Source organism: Pelodiscus sinensis, chromosome 10 (genome assembly GCF_052426305.1).
Source record: "Pelodiscus sinensis isolate ZL-2025 chromosome 10, ASM5242630v1, whole genome shotgun sequence".
Taxonomy (NCBI): Eukaryota; Metazoa; Chordata; order Testudines; family Trionychidae; genus Pelodiscus; species Pelodiscus sinensis.
In genome coordinates this window covers 46,698,310-46,713,887 of record NC_143061.1, presented here as the reverse complement: position 1 = coordinate 46,713,887, position 15,578 = coordinate 46,698,310, and the positions used below count along the sequence as shown (strand labels likewise).

Genomic DNA, 15,578 nt, shown 5'->3' with positions numbered 1-15,578 from the left:
CTGTCTCTGTATCATAGGCAGCAAAGGGGGGCGGGAAATAGGAGCCAGTGTAGGAGGAGCTAGCTTAAAAGACAATTCCCCCCATGTTCCTGCTACTGCCCTTATCAGCAGAGAGAGGCTGCTCTAGCAGCAGGCCCTGTCCACTGGGACCCCCGGCTTTACTGCACACTGCATAGCCTGCATTGGAGGCTTCCAGAGAGGTTTCCCAGTGGACTCTGCAGTATAAAAGAGCCTGCAGCAAAGCCTCACCAGGAGTCAATTTTGCTTTATATATAAGCTTTATACTATAGAGCCTGCAACGCGTGTAACCATGGGATTACATGATAGGATTTTTAGCAGTTACATATTGAATTTTTTAGAAAAGCTTTTACTAGGGATGTAATAGAGTAGTCGATTAACCGATAAGCAAAAGCTTATAGGTTAATGGTATAGATTACATGCATTTCTCTCCTCCCTCTCTCCCCTCCCCCCCGGCTAGTAATTTTTTTAGCAGGTTGGCCAGCAGCCTAGCTCAGTCCTGGCTTGCGATGGGTCTGGGACCTACAGCTGCTGCGGCTCTGAATTTAAAGGCAACGCAACTCAGTTCCTGGCACCCTGTGCTGCTGCCTCTGATTCAGAGGCAGCAGTGTGGAATGACAGAAGGCTCCTTGGGAGTGAGGCTGGAGCGCACTGGCTGCTGGTCCTGCCCCCAGGGACTATAGAATAGTTGACTCACTGATAAGAATTCATGCGGTTACTCGACTATTCAATTAACTGTTATTAACATCCTTACTTTTTACATCCCTACTTGACACTTGGATTTTTATTAATAGTTTTCTATAGCTTTTAGTGCTGCTTCTTTTAAGTATTGGGCTGTATGGTCATTTCCTGATGTGCCAGTTGTCTCTGGAAAAAACTAATTTCCTGTTGTCATGCAAGCACATATGACTGGATCATTTTGTATAATGCTTTACCATCAAGTCTCAGATATATTTTGCACATTGTTCTCCTATATTGTATCCAGCAGTCTTCCAATACTGTGTGCTCTGCCAGACAGAGTGCAGTCTAGTTATAATGATTGAACCATGTCAATAAAATGTTTGTTCTGAACAAGACGGAAGGGAGAATTTGTTGCATAAATGAACCAAGTAATCTTTTAATCCATGGTGTCTAGCTGGAATTTTCTAATTCTGATTACAAACTCCTCCATGGGTTTATTGGATAAAGAAAGGTAATTTACTGCCTTATATATATTTAGTTGCAATGCTGCTGGTGGTACCAATAGGTGGCTGAAGTTGTAGACATTGTAGATGATGATAGTTCATAACATCTTGTGTTTTAACCGGACACTGAAACAAAATGGTGTAAAAAGTCACTCTCAGTATTACTTAATGCATTATCTTAGAAAAAATGAGATTTTAAATGAAAAATTCCTCCTACAGCTATTTGTACTGCTGTTCAAAATGATATATTTTAAACCCGCTTTATAGGGAAATAATTAATAAATCATTAATAAATTAATAAATCATTTAGTTGGGATTGGTCCTGCCTAGAGCAGGGGGCTGGACTTGATGACCTTCTAAGGTCTTTTCCAGCTCTATGGTTCTATGATTCTATAATCATAAGGATTATCTAAATCTATGTAAATCCTTACCTTCAGCAATATACTAAATACCCTGAAAAATGAATGTTAAAATTCATAAATGCCTATCAAAACTTGACTTCTAAACAGGAAATTTTCATCTAGGATATTTGCATATTGGCGGGGATTTATACTGGAAACTAGATTATTATTGCAGTCACTCTTAATCCTATGGTTCCATGATTCCATGCTTCTGTGGTTATATTGAACAATAAAAACAAATAATTTCAAAAGTCCAGCAATAATAGTAAAAATGTAATTGATTCCGGCAACAAACTAACATATCAATTATCATTTTGAACGCAAATATTTTGAAATTCCTGAAAAGTAATCCACCCATAACATAAATGCACGACAATAATCTAAGTGGTCATTTACTAGCATGCCCTGCAGAGGAGGGGGAAGGCACAACTGCCATGGGACCCATTGATTTTAAAGGGTCCAGTGTTCCTGGATGTCACTGGGGAAAAGCAACCTTTAACTTATATTTTTATTAGAGGCTTATGACTTCATCATATTTTCAGAGATTATAATAAGTGTAAACCTTAGCTTATTTTGTATTCAATTGAGATTTCATTTTAAACAGGCTTAATTTAAAAGAAAAATAACTTAAAATTAAAACATGATTTTTTGAATTCTAAAAAATCATCAGTTTTTATTTTCCTAAATCATTGACTAATGATCCTGTGTTATGGCTTTATATAATATAAATTCATGCATATTGGTACATCATTTGTTTTTTCAGTTACAGTCCTACATTTAATTCACCTTGTTGTTGCTTGTAAGTTTTTTGTTCAGTTAAGTCACAACTTCCACATATTTTTTACTTCAATTTTTATTTTACCAAATAGGGCAAATGGTTTGTGGCCCATAGTGAAGCAGGGCTGGCCGGGAGGGAGGTTAGGGTCCGAGAGGAAATTGGGGAGGAGCAGGGCTGGCTAGTGGGAAACTGACCGGCAGGGAGCAGGGCTGGCCATGAAGGAAGTGGGCGGGGGGGAGGAGGGCGACCGGCGAGGAGCGGGACTGGCCCAGGCACACACAGATCCCGGGGTGCTGCCCATCCTGCGCAGGGTCCTAGCGGAGCAGGGGCAACTCTGGCCCCGGGGATTCCATCCCGCCCCACCCCCCTCCTCTCTACTGCGTAGTTGCATACTGCCTGGCGGGTAGACACGCTCACGCAGCATGACCATGTCTACCCACCAGGCAGTACGCAACTATGCACTGATACTCATGATAATAATAAAACTTACTTAATTAGAAAATTCTGGACATTTATATGTCTGGTATTTTCTCAATTTGTTTCCCGGAGAGAAATCTCAAATACCAGACTGTCTGGTTCATAACCGGACACCTGGCAACCCTACAAAGAGGTGGAGGCATTAAAACAAAAGTAAAGTGTAACTACCCAAATGTGTAGTTTGCCACAATGCTGGAATTAACAAACACCAGTCTTATGAAATATGCCATGGGATTTCTAATAGTCACAATCAGTGAGGATCTCTGTTTTATGCCTCATCTGTAAGACAGAACTGCGAATAGCACAATGCCCTTCACAAAGCTGGGAGCTATTTTGATTAAAAATAACCATTCTTGCTGTGCCTGAGAATGGTTTTGTTTTATTATACAGGTTGAACTTCTCTAGGCCAGCACTCTCTGATCTGGTAATATCCATGGCCCAGCATGATTTTAGTTAGCTGGATGTCCAATCATCATGGGTGTGGCCAACTTTCCCGTGGTCCCATAAAGTTTGTTTATAGTCGCCAGTCCTGGTTCTCAGTGTCCTGTGCTGTTATTTAACCCAAAATATCTTCTAAAAGCCCAATAAGCAGTAGAAGTGTTAGTTATGCTGCTAGGCAATATTGACCTCCCATGGATTGGAAAATTCTCTGCTTCGGCACTGGTCAGGTACCGAGGGAGCCAGACTAAAGAGGTTCAACCTGTACAAACACTAAATAGGCCTGAATCTAATTAGTTTTTAAGATCTGATAGGGTAGGTCTTCACTACCACCCTAGTTTGAACTAGGGTGGTTAATGTAGGCAACCAGAGTTGCAAATGAAGCCCGGGATTTGAATTTTCCGGGCTTCATTTGCATATTGCCGGGTGCCACCATTTTTAAATGTCCACTTGTGCGGACCCCGTGGTTATAAAGAAAGTACTGTTCATCAGTACTGTTTACAAAAGTAAACCATGGGTCTGATTCTCTTCTCAGCTGTGCTCCAATCCTGAAAAAGACTTGAGCATGTGTTTAACTTTAAGCACGTAAGAATCTGGGCAAGAAGCAGCACACATTGGTCTGGTTATTTTTCTGGATAAAGCTTGGCAGTCTTCAGCTCCATCTTATAGCAAGCTTAGCTTTAATCTGTCCAGATAGGGATTTTGTGCAGGTGTTTGTCAATCACTTAGGGTATGTCTACACTACCACCCTAGTTCGAACTAGGGTGGTTAATGTAGGCAACCGAAGTTGCAAATGAAGCCCGGGATTTGAATTTCCCGGGCTTCATTTGCATCTTGCCGGGCGCCACCATTTTTAAAGCCCCGCTAGTTCGGACTCTGTGCCTGCGGCTACACGCGGCACGGAGTAGGTAGTTCGGATTAGGCTTCCTATTCCGAACTACCGGTACACCTCAGTAGCTGCTGCCATGTTTTCAGCCTTTCTGTGGCCTTTTTGGAAATGTTGTCCCATCAAATTGACTCCAGTGCTTATCCATATGTATCCCAACTTGATTGTTCAGCGGTGAAACATAAGCACTGAGGAAGGCTGAAGAACACTGAGTTTTTTTAATTCTCTTTGTCAGCTGCTCCATATGAAGTGGTAGGACAAGATCAGCAATGAAGATATTTAAGTAAAAACTAGTACTTGCCTCTAACAGCACTGATTTGGTTTGTAACTTTCTTAGCATAGAAATATTACTAGAATGAAAGACCAATGCATTCAGAAGAATGTTTACCAAGGAGTGCCACTATGCGATTGGCAGTGCAGAGACACAATAATATTGCCAATGATGGACATAGGATAACCCTGGTGAATATTCAATTTAGGGATCAATTTAAGATCCCTAGATAAGGTACACTTTGTATAAAACTGTTGTGAGAAGAGAATTGGGCTCCTCCCTTTCTGAAGAAACATGCTTGTGCCTGTTTACTAGGGACATGTTGATGCAACTATTGTTCCAACATTTCTTTCCATTAATGTGTAGTGTTGAGGGCCTCATATGGACAAAGCAGCATGTCACATAGCAGCTACTTTGGCTGATGTCATGGCACTTACTGGTAAATTGTATGGTCAATTTCTTGATTACAGTTTGTTTCATTATGAAATACATTAAAAAACTCAATAACCATTATCAGTCAGGTTGACTGCTAAAAGGCAATCATAGTACAGCACAGGAAAAAGGTTCAATACAATACCAATTTCCAGGTAGTGTTGTTGAATTCACCTTAAAAAGAAGGCGTGCTTCCAAAGGCATGCCTTTAAAGCTATCCTTTTTTATATCCTACCAGTTTAAATGTCCAAAGGTACTGTGTACATCATCTGGGGTGAGGTTTATCCAATAATCTTTATGCCTTATTTTTCTTGTACCATGAGGTGGTACCTATTATATTGCTGTTTTGATTGAGAGCATTGCAGGTTTAGAGGCATCTCTAAGGCTTGAACATAAGAATGGCCATGCTAAGTCAGATAAATGGTCCATCTAGTCCACTGTCCTGCCTTTCAACAATGGCCAATGCAAGGTACTTCAGAGAGAATGTGTACAATCATCAAGTGACCCATCTCGTATCACCCATTCCCAGCAACTGGCAAGAAAAGCCTCATAGCCTGGTTTTGCATTTCTGTCCATCCTGGGTAATAGCCTTTGATGGTCATTCTCCATGAACTTATCTAGTTCTTTTTTGAACCTGTCTTGGCCTTCACAACATTCTCTAGCAAAGAATTCCACAGGTTGACTATGCACCGTGTGAAGAAATACTTCCTTTTGTTTGTTTGTTTTAAACCTGCTCCCTATTTAATTTCATTTCGTGATCCCTAGTTCTTGTGTTCTGAGAAGGAATATATAATACTTTACTTTCCCCACCACTCATGATTTTATAGAACTCTATCATATCGCCCCTGAGTGGTCTTTTTTCCAAGCTGAAAAGTTCCAGCCTTTTTAATCTACTTTCATATGGATGCTGTCCCATATCTTTAATCATTTTTGTTGCCCTTTTCTACATCTTTTCTAATTTTAATGCATTTTTTTTGACACAGGGTGAACAGATCTATATGCAGTATTCAAGATGTGAATTTTATAGAATTATAGAGACAATATATTTTCTGTTTTATCTGTCCCTTTATTAATGATGCCCAACCCCCCTTTAATTTTTTGGCTGCCATTGCACACCGAAGGGATGTTTTTGAAGAACTATACACAATGACATGAATATCTCTTTCTTGTGTGGTAATAGCTAATTTAGAATTCATAATTTTATATGTACAGTTGGAATTCTATTTTCTATTGTGTATTATTTTGCATTTGTCAACATTGAATTTCATCTGACATTGTTACCCAGTCACCCAATTTTATGAGATCTCTTTGTAACTCTTTGCAATCTGCTTGGGACTTAACTACTTTGACTACTTTTGTATCATCAGCAATCTCTGCCACCTCATTGTTTATTCCATTTTCCAGATAATTAATGAATATGTTGAATAGTACTAGTCCCAGTATAGACTCCTCGTGGACACCATCTCTCTCCATTCTGAAAACTGACCATTTCTTTGTTTTCTATTTTTTTAACCAGTTACTAATCTATGAGAGGCTCTTCCCTCTTATTCCATGACAACTTACTTTGCTTAAGAGCCTTTGGTCAGGGACCTTGTCTAAGGCTTTCTGAAAATCTTAAGTCTGTATTCATTTAATCCCCCTTGACCACATGCTTCTTGACCCCTTAAAGAATTTTAGTAGATTGGTGAGGCATGATTTTTTTTTTTACAAAAATATTGTTGACTTTTTGCCAGCAAATGATATTCTTTTATGTGTCTGCTCTTTAATGTAGTTTCAGCCAATTTACCTGATACTGAAGTTAGGCTTACACAAGCCTATAATTGCTGGGATTGTCACATTAGTTTCTCCTCCAGTCATCTAGTGCAGAAGTTGATTTAAATGAGAGGTTACATACCACAATTAGTTCTACAATTTCATGTTTGAGTTCCTTCAGAATTCTTGGGTGAACACCAGATGGTTCTGGTGACTTATTACTGTTTAGTTTATCGCTTTGTTGCAAACCTTCCTCTAGTGATACCTCAGTATGGGACAGTTCTTCAGATTTGTCACCTAAAAAGAATGGCTCAGGTTTGGGAATCTCCCTCATATCTTCAGTCATGAAGTCCAATGTGAAGAATTAATTTATTTTCTCCACAACAGCCTTATTTTCTTTGAGTGCTCATTTAGCATCCTGATCATCCAGTGGCCCACTAGTTGTTTTAGCAGGCTTCCCACTTCGGATATACAGGCAGTCCCCGGGTTACGTACAAGATAGGGACTGTAGGTTTGTTCTTAAGTTGAATTTGTATGTAAGTTGGAACTGGTACATATTGTAGGGGAAATTCTAGACAAACATTTCTCCAGAGCTCAGTTTTATTCTCCCACACCTCACTTCCCTCAGTCCTTTATTCTCAAGCTGAGGTGTCTGCTGAGAAAAGCCACTCCGCGTCTCCCTGGTCTGCTGGGGGGGAGCGCTAGCTTCACGTCTCCCTGGTCTGCTGGGGGGAAGCAGCTAGTGCGGGATTTCCTCACCCCGTTTGTAAGTAAGGATCCGATGTAAGTCGGATCCATGTAACCCGGGGACTGCCTGTACTTAAACAAAATTTTGCTGTTACTTTTTGAGTCTTTCGCTAAGTGATCTTCAAATTCTCTTTGGCCTTCCTAGCTATATTTTTACATTTCATCTGCCAGAGTTTATATTCTTTCCTATGTTCGCCAATAAGATTTAACTTTCATTTTTAAAGAATGTCTTTTTGCCTTCTTTTACTTGTTTAGCATTGGTGTCACTTTTTTGGGTTCTCTTACTGTTTTTAATTTGGGGTATACATTTAACTTGGGCCTCTATTATGGTGTCTTTAAAAAGTTTTCAGGCGACCAGATTGGCTTACCGGGGACATCCTTGGTGAGCTTAAACACAAAAAGAAAGCTTACAAGAAGTGGAAACTTGGACAGATGACTAGGGAGGAGTATAAATATATTGCTCGAGAATGCAGGGGAGTTACCAGGAGTCAAAAACACAATTGGAATTGCAGCTAGCAAGGAATGTGAAGGATAACAAGAAAGGTTTCTACAGGCATGTTAGCAATAAGAGGGTGATCAGAGAGGATGTGGGGCCGTTATTGGATGAGGGAGATAACCTAGTGAAAGATGATGTGGAAAAAGTTGAAGTACTCAATGCTTTCTTTGCCTCTGTTTTCACGGACAAGATCAGCTCCCAGACAAATACACTAGGCAACACAGCATGGGAAGGAGGTGGACAGCCCTTGGTGGGGAAAGAACAAGTTAGGAACTGTTTAGAAAAGCTAAACATATACAAATCCATGGGCCCAGATTTAATGCATCCGAGGCTTCTGAGGGAGTTGGCAAGTTGGAATCTTTGGCTATTATCTTTGAAAACTCGTGGAGATCGGGAGAGATCCCGGATGACTGGAAGAGGCAAATGTAGTGCCCATCTTTAAAAAAGAGAAGAAGGACAATCCAAGGAACTATAGACCAGTCAGCCTTACCTCAGTCCCCAGAAAAATCATGGAGGGGATCCTCAAAGAATCCATTTTGATGAACTTGGAAGAGAGGAAGGTGATCAGGAATAGTCAAAATGGATTAACGAAGGGCAAGTTGTGCCTGACCAATCTGATTAGCTTCTGTGATGAGGTAACTGGCTCTATAGATATGGGAAAGTCAGTGGATGTGATATACCTTGACTTTAGCAAAGCTTTTGATGTGGTCTCCCACAATAGTCTTGCCAGCAAGTTAAGGGAATATGGATTGTATAAATGGACTGTAAGATGGATAGAAGCTGGCTAGACTGTCGGGCCCAACGGGTAGTGATCAACGGCTCGATGTCAGATTGGCGGTCAGTTTCTAGCGGAATGCCTCAAGGATCTGTTCTTGGACTGGTTTTGTTCTACATCTTTAATAATGACCTGGATGAGGGGATGGATTGCACCCTCAGCAAGTGATTATTATCCTTTATTCAGTTCTGGTGAGGCCACAGCTAGAATATTGTGTCCAGTTCTAGGCCCCCCACTATAGAAAGGATGTGGACGCATTGGAGAGGGTCCAGCGGAGGGCGACTAAAATGATTAGGGGGCTGGAGCGCATGACCTATGAGGAGAGACTGAAGGATTTGAGTTTGTTTAATCTACAGAAGAGAAGAGTGAGGGGGGGATTTGATAGCAGCCTTCAACTTTCTGAAAGGAGGTTGCAAAAATGATGGCGAGAGGCTGTTCACAGTAGTGGTGGATGGCAGAACAAGGAGCAATGGTCTCAAGTTACAGTGGGGGAGGTCTAGGTTAGATATTAGGAAAAACTATTTCACTAGGAAGGTAGTGAAGTACTGGAATGGGTTACCTAGATAACCCATCCCTAGAGGTTTTTAAGTCTCGGCTTGACAAAGCCCTGGCTGGGTTGATTTAGTTGGGATTGGTCCTGCCTTGGGCAGGGGGCTGGACTTGATGACCTCCTGAGGTCTCTTCCAGCTCTGTGATTCTATGATTCTATGCAGCTTGCAGGGATCTCTGTATTGGCACTGTACCTTTTAATTTCTGTTTAACTAATTTCCTTATTTTTCTGTCGTCCTTCTTTCTGAAATTAAATGCTACTGTGGTGGGCTATTATGGCGTTGCCACCTTTCTTCTAGGGTTGCTAAATGTTTATTATGTTCTGGTCACTATTACCAAGCAGTTCAGCTATATTCACATATTGGACAAGATTCTGTTGCTCCGCATAACAATAAATCAAGTTTTAAGTACCAGTGAAGAATGCTTAGATTTTATCCTTATCTTTGGGACATTCTACTACCTATCTGCAAGTAACTCCCTGCCTATTGCTCTTATAAAATATTCATATGTCCTAATGCTGACAGTGTTCCTATCTACTTAAGCCAAATCTTCAGTTGATGCATGTGTTACTGGGATATTTTAGAGTAAGTAAACAGGATTATAGAAAAACAAGCCATGTAACTGCTAGAAATATATATACAATACAATGTGTATATATACGTCTATGAATACATACATTGTGAATAACACACTTCGATAGGGTATGTGTGTATATATTAAGTAATTAGATCTGCTAAATGTAGTGTTATATTTGAGAAGAAAGTCCCAAGTAACTTGGTCCACCATTGACCTAACCCTGTATCACTGAAGGCTACCAAAGCTTCAGTGGAAAGAGAATTAGGCTAACACTAAGCACTACTGAAAGTCAGCTCTGGTTTTTTTTTTTAGAGATAAAGCAGTAACATTATGCACCACAAGAACAAGTCATTCTTTCCAGCTGAACTTGAAACTGCTAATGTAAGAAAAATTGAAAACATTATTAAATGAAATGACCAATGAAGCATTTACTGCACTGAAAAGCCTTAAAGGTTGATTTGCAGACTGCCAGGAAAGGTAAATGATTTCAAAGGAGTGGCTATAACTTGGATTTTTAAAAGTCCTTTGCAATGTAGACGCAGAAGTTACCAGCATTTTACTGGCAATTTGAAATCAACTGAATTCAGGGTAAAATGAGAAATAAACCTCTTCTATTCCACCAGATTCTGCTGCACTAGCATTCAGCTAGCAAAAGTAAATAAGGGTATGTCTACACTACAAAGTTAATTCGAACTAACAGACGTTAGTTCGAATTAACTTTGATAGGCGCTACACAGGCAAACCGCTAGTTCGAACTTAATTCGAACTAGCAGAATGCTTAATTCGAACTAGGTAAACCTCATTCTACGAGGACTAATACCTAGTTCGAATTAAGTAGTTCGAATTAAGGGCTGTGTAGCCACTTAATTCGAACTAGTGGGAGGCTAGCCCTCCCCAGCTTGCCCTGGTGGCCACTCTGGGCACCACCAGGGAAACTCGTCTGCCCCCCTCCCGGCCCCGGAGTCCTTAAAGGGGCACGGTCTGGCTATGGCCACTGCACCTGGCACGGCACGAACCAGCCACCCGCTGCCACCCAGCCCTCCGCCTCTTCCCGGGACCAGGCTGGTGGCTCCCGCCCGGGAGCCTGCCCAGGTCCACAAGAGACGGGTGCCCACCTGGTCTAGTGCGGAGATCGTGGACCTCATTCACAACCTCCGCACTAGGCACAGGAAAGTGGCCGTCTAGGGTAGGATAGCTGCCAGCCTGGCCACCCAGGAGCAGGTTTGCATGAAAATCAGGGTGGTCCGGTGAGACCCCCAACCCTGAGCCCTGAGCTTACAATGGCTGTACTGGGTCAGACCAAACGTCCATCTAGCCCAGTAGCCTGTCTGCAGACAGCGGCCAGCAGTAGGGACCCTGGAGGGGATGGACCGAAGACAATGACCAAGCCATTTGTCTCGTGCCATCCATCTCCAGCCTTCCACAAACAGAAGCCAGGGACACCATTTCTACCCCCTGGCTAATAGCACTCCATGGACCCAACTTCCATGAATTTATCTCACTTCTCTTTAAACTCTGTTCTAGTTCTAGCCTTCACAGCCTCCTGCAGCAAGGAGTTCCACAGGTTGACTATTTGCTTTGTGAAGAAGAACTTTCTGTTGTTAGTTTGAAGCCTGCTACCCATTCATTTCATTTGGTGTCCTCTAGTCCTTCTATTATGGGGACTAATGAAGAACTTTTCTTTATGCACCCTCTCCATACCACTCGTGCTTTTATAGACCTCTATCATGTCCCCCCTCAGGCTCCTCTTTTCTAAGCTGAAAAGTCCCAGTCTCTTTAGCCTCTCTTCATATGGGACCTGTTCCAAACCCCTGATCCTTTTAGTTGCCCTCCCCTCTCCCACCCTCTCTCTTCACCTCTCCTACCTCCTTTTCCCAGTCTCCCCGAGTTTTGTTCAATAAAGAGAGTTTCTATTTTTGAACACACGTGTCCTTTATTTTGTACATCAGGAACGGGGGCTAGGGAGGGGGAAGTGGAAGGAGGAGAGGGAGGAATGGGATACGAAGTGTACCGGTAGTTCAGAATAGGAAGCCCAATCCGAACTACCTGGTTCGTGCCGCATGTAGCCGCGGGCACGGAGTCCGAACTAGCGGACATTTAAAAATGGCGGCGCCCAGCAATATGCAAATGAAGCCCGGGAAATTCAAATCCCGGGCTTCATTTGCCACTCCGGTTGCCTACATTAACCACCCTAATTCAAACTAGGGTGGTAGTGTAGACATACCCTGTGATGTGCCAAGTGTGGGCATTCAGGGCACTCCAAGCCAGGACTTCTTTGCTGTCCCTCATCGAGGTAGACAAGCAAGCGGGGAACCCTAAGAACTGTCTGTCCGGGGTGGGGGTCGGGTCCCTTTAAGCACAGCCTCGGCTAGCCTCAGACAGCAGCTCCACGCTCTAAGTCCTAATCTGATGCCCTGCCAGCACTGCTTCCAGCCATCCTTAACTTCTGTTCAGGGTCCACTCAATTAGCAAAATGCTCATTCGAACTAGTTTTTAGGTCTAGATGCACTAGTTCAAATTAACTAAGTCGAATTAAGTTAGTTCGAATTAGTGCTGTAGTGTAGACATATCCCTATGGTCTTACATAAGGATCACATCTGGCTTTCCTACATATGTGGTGTCAGCTATCCATTTGAGCTAGGACACTTTCTTGTCAGTCCTGTGACCAAACCCCACTCCTCTAGTAAGGAGAGGTGCCTTCATTCATTGGATGCGCAAGGGGCCCTGACTTTCTACCTGGGTAGGATTAGACTATTCTGGAATTCTGCCCAGCTGTTCATCTCTATGGCTGAGCACATGAGGGGCCAGGCTCTGTCTACCTAAAAATTTCAGACTGGATCATTTCATGTATCCGTGGTGCTATGACCTGGATGGCATTTCCTTGCCACCAATTGTATGGACTCTTTCAACTAGGGAACAGGCTTCAGTGGCAGCATTCCTGGCCCAAATTGCCATACAGGACATCTGTTGGGTGATGGTAGGTGGTCTCTGCACACGTTCACTGCTCGTCACGCCATCCTCTCCCAGGGTATGTGTGAGGGATTCGGGGTGCGATCACCCCCTCCCGGCGTGAGAGGGGGGCTCGGCGAACCCCTTCACCCTCTTTTCGCCTGTCTCCTGCCCCGGACCCCCTGATCAGGAGCCCGGGCAATCGGGTGCAATCACCCCCTCCCCAGAAGGGAGGGGGGGGTCAGCGGACCCAGCAAATGTCACCTGTCCCTGCGGGAGGGGCTTGTGCCCACAGTCCAAGCGCCCCTGCTAGGGGGGCCCTAGTTCTCTAGCGAGTCTAAGTCAAAGTTGTCCCACGCTGTACGCTCCTTTGGGGGAGGGAGGCGGACCCGGTCCAGCCCTCTCTCCGGGTCCCAGCCCGGGGCCCTAAGCATCGGGGCTTGCTCATGCCCCAACGTGGTAGACGGGGGTCACTCCAGCCGTGACCCGTCTACCCACGGCCGCAAAAAGTGCCCCGCCCCGGGCTCCTTCCTCCCTTCCCGTGTTCATCCGGGTCATTGTCCCCACCTCCGAGATCTACCATGGTTCAGGCGTTCGGGTCTGTGGTCGTCTTGACGATACCTCCGGAGTCCGCTCCCACCGCCGGGTCTGCTCCCGACCAGGCCGTCCTCTCCAAAGCTGCCGGAGCGGGGTCCAATCCCCGTCAGAGCCGGGGCTGGCTGGTCGCCAGCTGCGGTGGCCGTCCCGGGAATCCCGTGGCCGAGCCCGGGCCAATTGCCAGCCTTGGTGCTGCTCGGGGTCTGTCCTGGGACCGGGGGTTCTCCTCCCTCCCTGCGAGGAAGCTGCCCCCTTCCCCGCTGGCGACGGGCCTTTTTAAACTGGCCCGCTGCGCCGGACACCGCCTGGGGCTCCTCCCCTTCTGGCAGTGTGCCGGCGTTCCCGGCCGTGGCTCGGCCGCCTAGCCCCGCCCCGGCCCCATCCGGCACGGCCGCCGGGGAGGGGCCAGTGTTTCCCTGCCGGCGGAGGCAGGCATCGAGGGCGGGGGGAGGGGCCTGGGTCTGCCCGCCGCTTCCCGCGGTGGCCCCAGCTGTCCCCCGTGCGGGTCGGGGGCGACCTGTCACAGTAGGGATTAAGTTGGATTCAGCAGGGCAGTCCTACAGCCATCTTGTTCCTGACTCCTACCCACTTCCAAGTGGATACTGCTGGTAGTCTCCTATTATGGAATGGACATGAGCAAGCACTTGAAGAAGAAAAAACAGATACTGTTCCACAGCTGGTGTTCTTGGAGGTGTGTTGCTCATGTCCTTTCTACATCCCATTTTCCTTTTACCCGTTGTCAGAATTTTTCAGCATGGGGGGAGTGTGCAGCGCTCCTTATACCACACCAGAGAGGTGCTACTGCGGGGGTCACTAGAGGTGTTCCCCTACAGGTACTGCTAGGGGAACAACTTACGGCACCGGTGCATGTGGCAAGCATGCACACCTATTGTGGAATGGACATGAGCAACACATCTCAAAAAATACCAGTTACAGAACAGGTCTTTTATGTCAGTGGGAGAAGTTCTCCTGCCACAATAGTGCTGTCCATCCCAGCATGTAGATTAATATAACTTATGCCACTTGGGGGAAGGGGAAGTGGCTTGTTCATTCCTCTGAGCAACATAATTTACATCAATGTAACCTGTAGTGTATACTTAGCCAATGACGCATATCCTCCCTGTTCTAGTTTCATCTTTACAATGTTCAGGTACTATAAAGAAGAAAGAAAATAACTGTTGTTGCATGCAAAATGTGGGGCTCAATCATTCAATCTAGAGTCTGAAAGGCAGCATTGCACAGTGGACACAGCACATGACTGTAAGTCACCGATTTGATTATTTGTGTAATACATGGCAAGTCGCTCCACTTTTCTTTCTCCATTTCCTGTCCGTATGGATGTGTGAAAGCAGGTTTCTGATTGGCTAGGAATAGAGACAGAAATCCCAAGTTCCTGTTTCGGAGAACTATGTCTATTTCTCAGAAATAGGTTAGTGCTACTGGAGAAATGATCTTTAATTTTTTTCCACAAGTTGCTATTAACATGTACCCATAGCTATTAATTGAACTCACTTCCCAATTCTGTGTCTTGGAATGGATTCTGCATTAAAGTGCAACTTTTTAATTTAAATAATGTTAAGGCAAACTGACTGGAATAAGAATGTTTAAAATTAAAGCTGAGGCTTAATTGTAAATGATAATATAGGATGTAAATATTTGGGACTAGATCTTCAGATGGTGTATGCTGTCTGTCTTCAACACAGCTGTCCTGATTTACAAGAAATGAGGATCTGGGCCATATGCAAGAAATCAGATGCACTGTAGATCATTGGTGGCCACTTTTGGAAATTCTTTCTATTTGGAGTGGAGAGTGCTGGTATACTGAATGCAAAGTTCCCCTCTAGAGCAACCATCTATAGCTGATGTAAACTTTTAGTAAAAGAACTGAGGAAGTGCTGACCCAAACAGAAAGTAGGGCCTCAATTGATATCATCATCTCCTAAATTTTATGCTTGTTTTTCAGTTGAGGAGTTACCTTTCTCTCCTGCCATCTAACGGTTATATTTCTGCTGGGACTTTCTGTCACATTTCTCCTGGCACCTGTTTTTCAATTTATGCAAAGCTAATGGAACATTTTTTTCTCCGAAACAGAAAATAGATAAGCTGGTGTGCTGTGGCTTGTCAATCTCATGTCTCACTTTAAAGTAACCAGTGTTCTTCAGATAAACTGAAGGGGCTCCTTTCTCCTCTCTACTCTCCTGGTTTTAATTCTTTTTGGTAGTATTAGAAATACATACTTAAATATGCTGTTA

General features: G+C 44.0%; 1 protein-coding gene across 5 annotated transcripts in view; it reads left to right on the top strand.

Moving 5' to 3' along the window:
• The window catches only part of ST6GAL1 (ST6 beta-galactoside alpha-2,6-sialyltransferase 1), a 139,312-nt gene that overhangs the window by 59,755 nt on the left and 63,979 nt on the right, over positions 1-15,578 (top strand). Inside the window, exon 1 of one of the 5 annotated variants that reach the window (XM_075937491.2) lies at positions 14,439-14,586. The exons of the other annotated variants lie outside the window; for them this stretch is intronic. The gene's annotated coding sequence lies outside the window, so the exon portion shown is untranslated. Of the gene's footprint in view, positions 1-14,438; positions 14,587-15,578 lie in introns of those variants that run through there. 5 annotated transcript variants of the gene reach the window in all.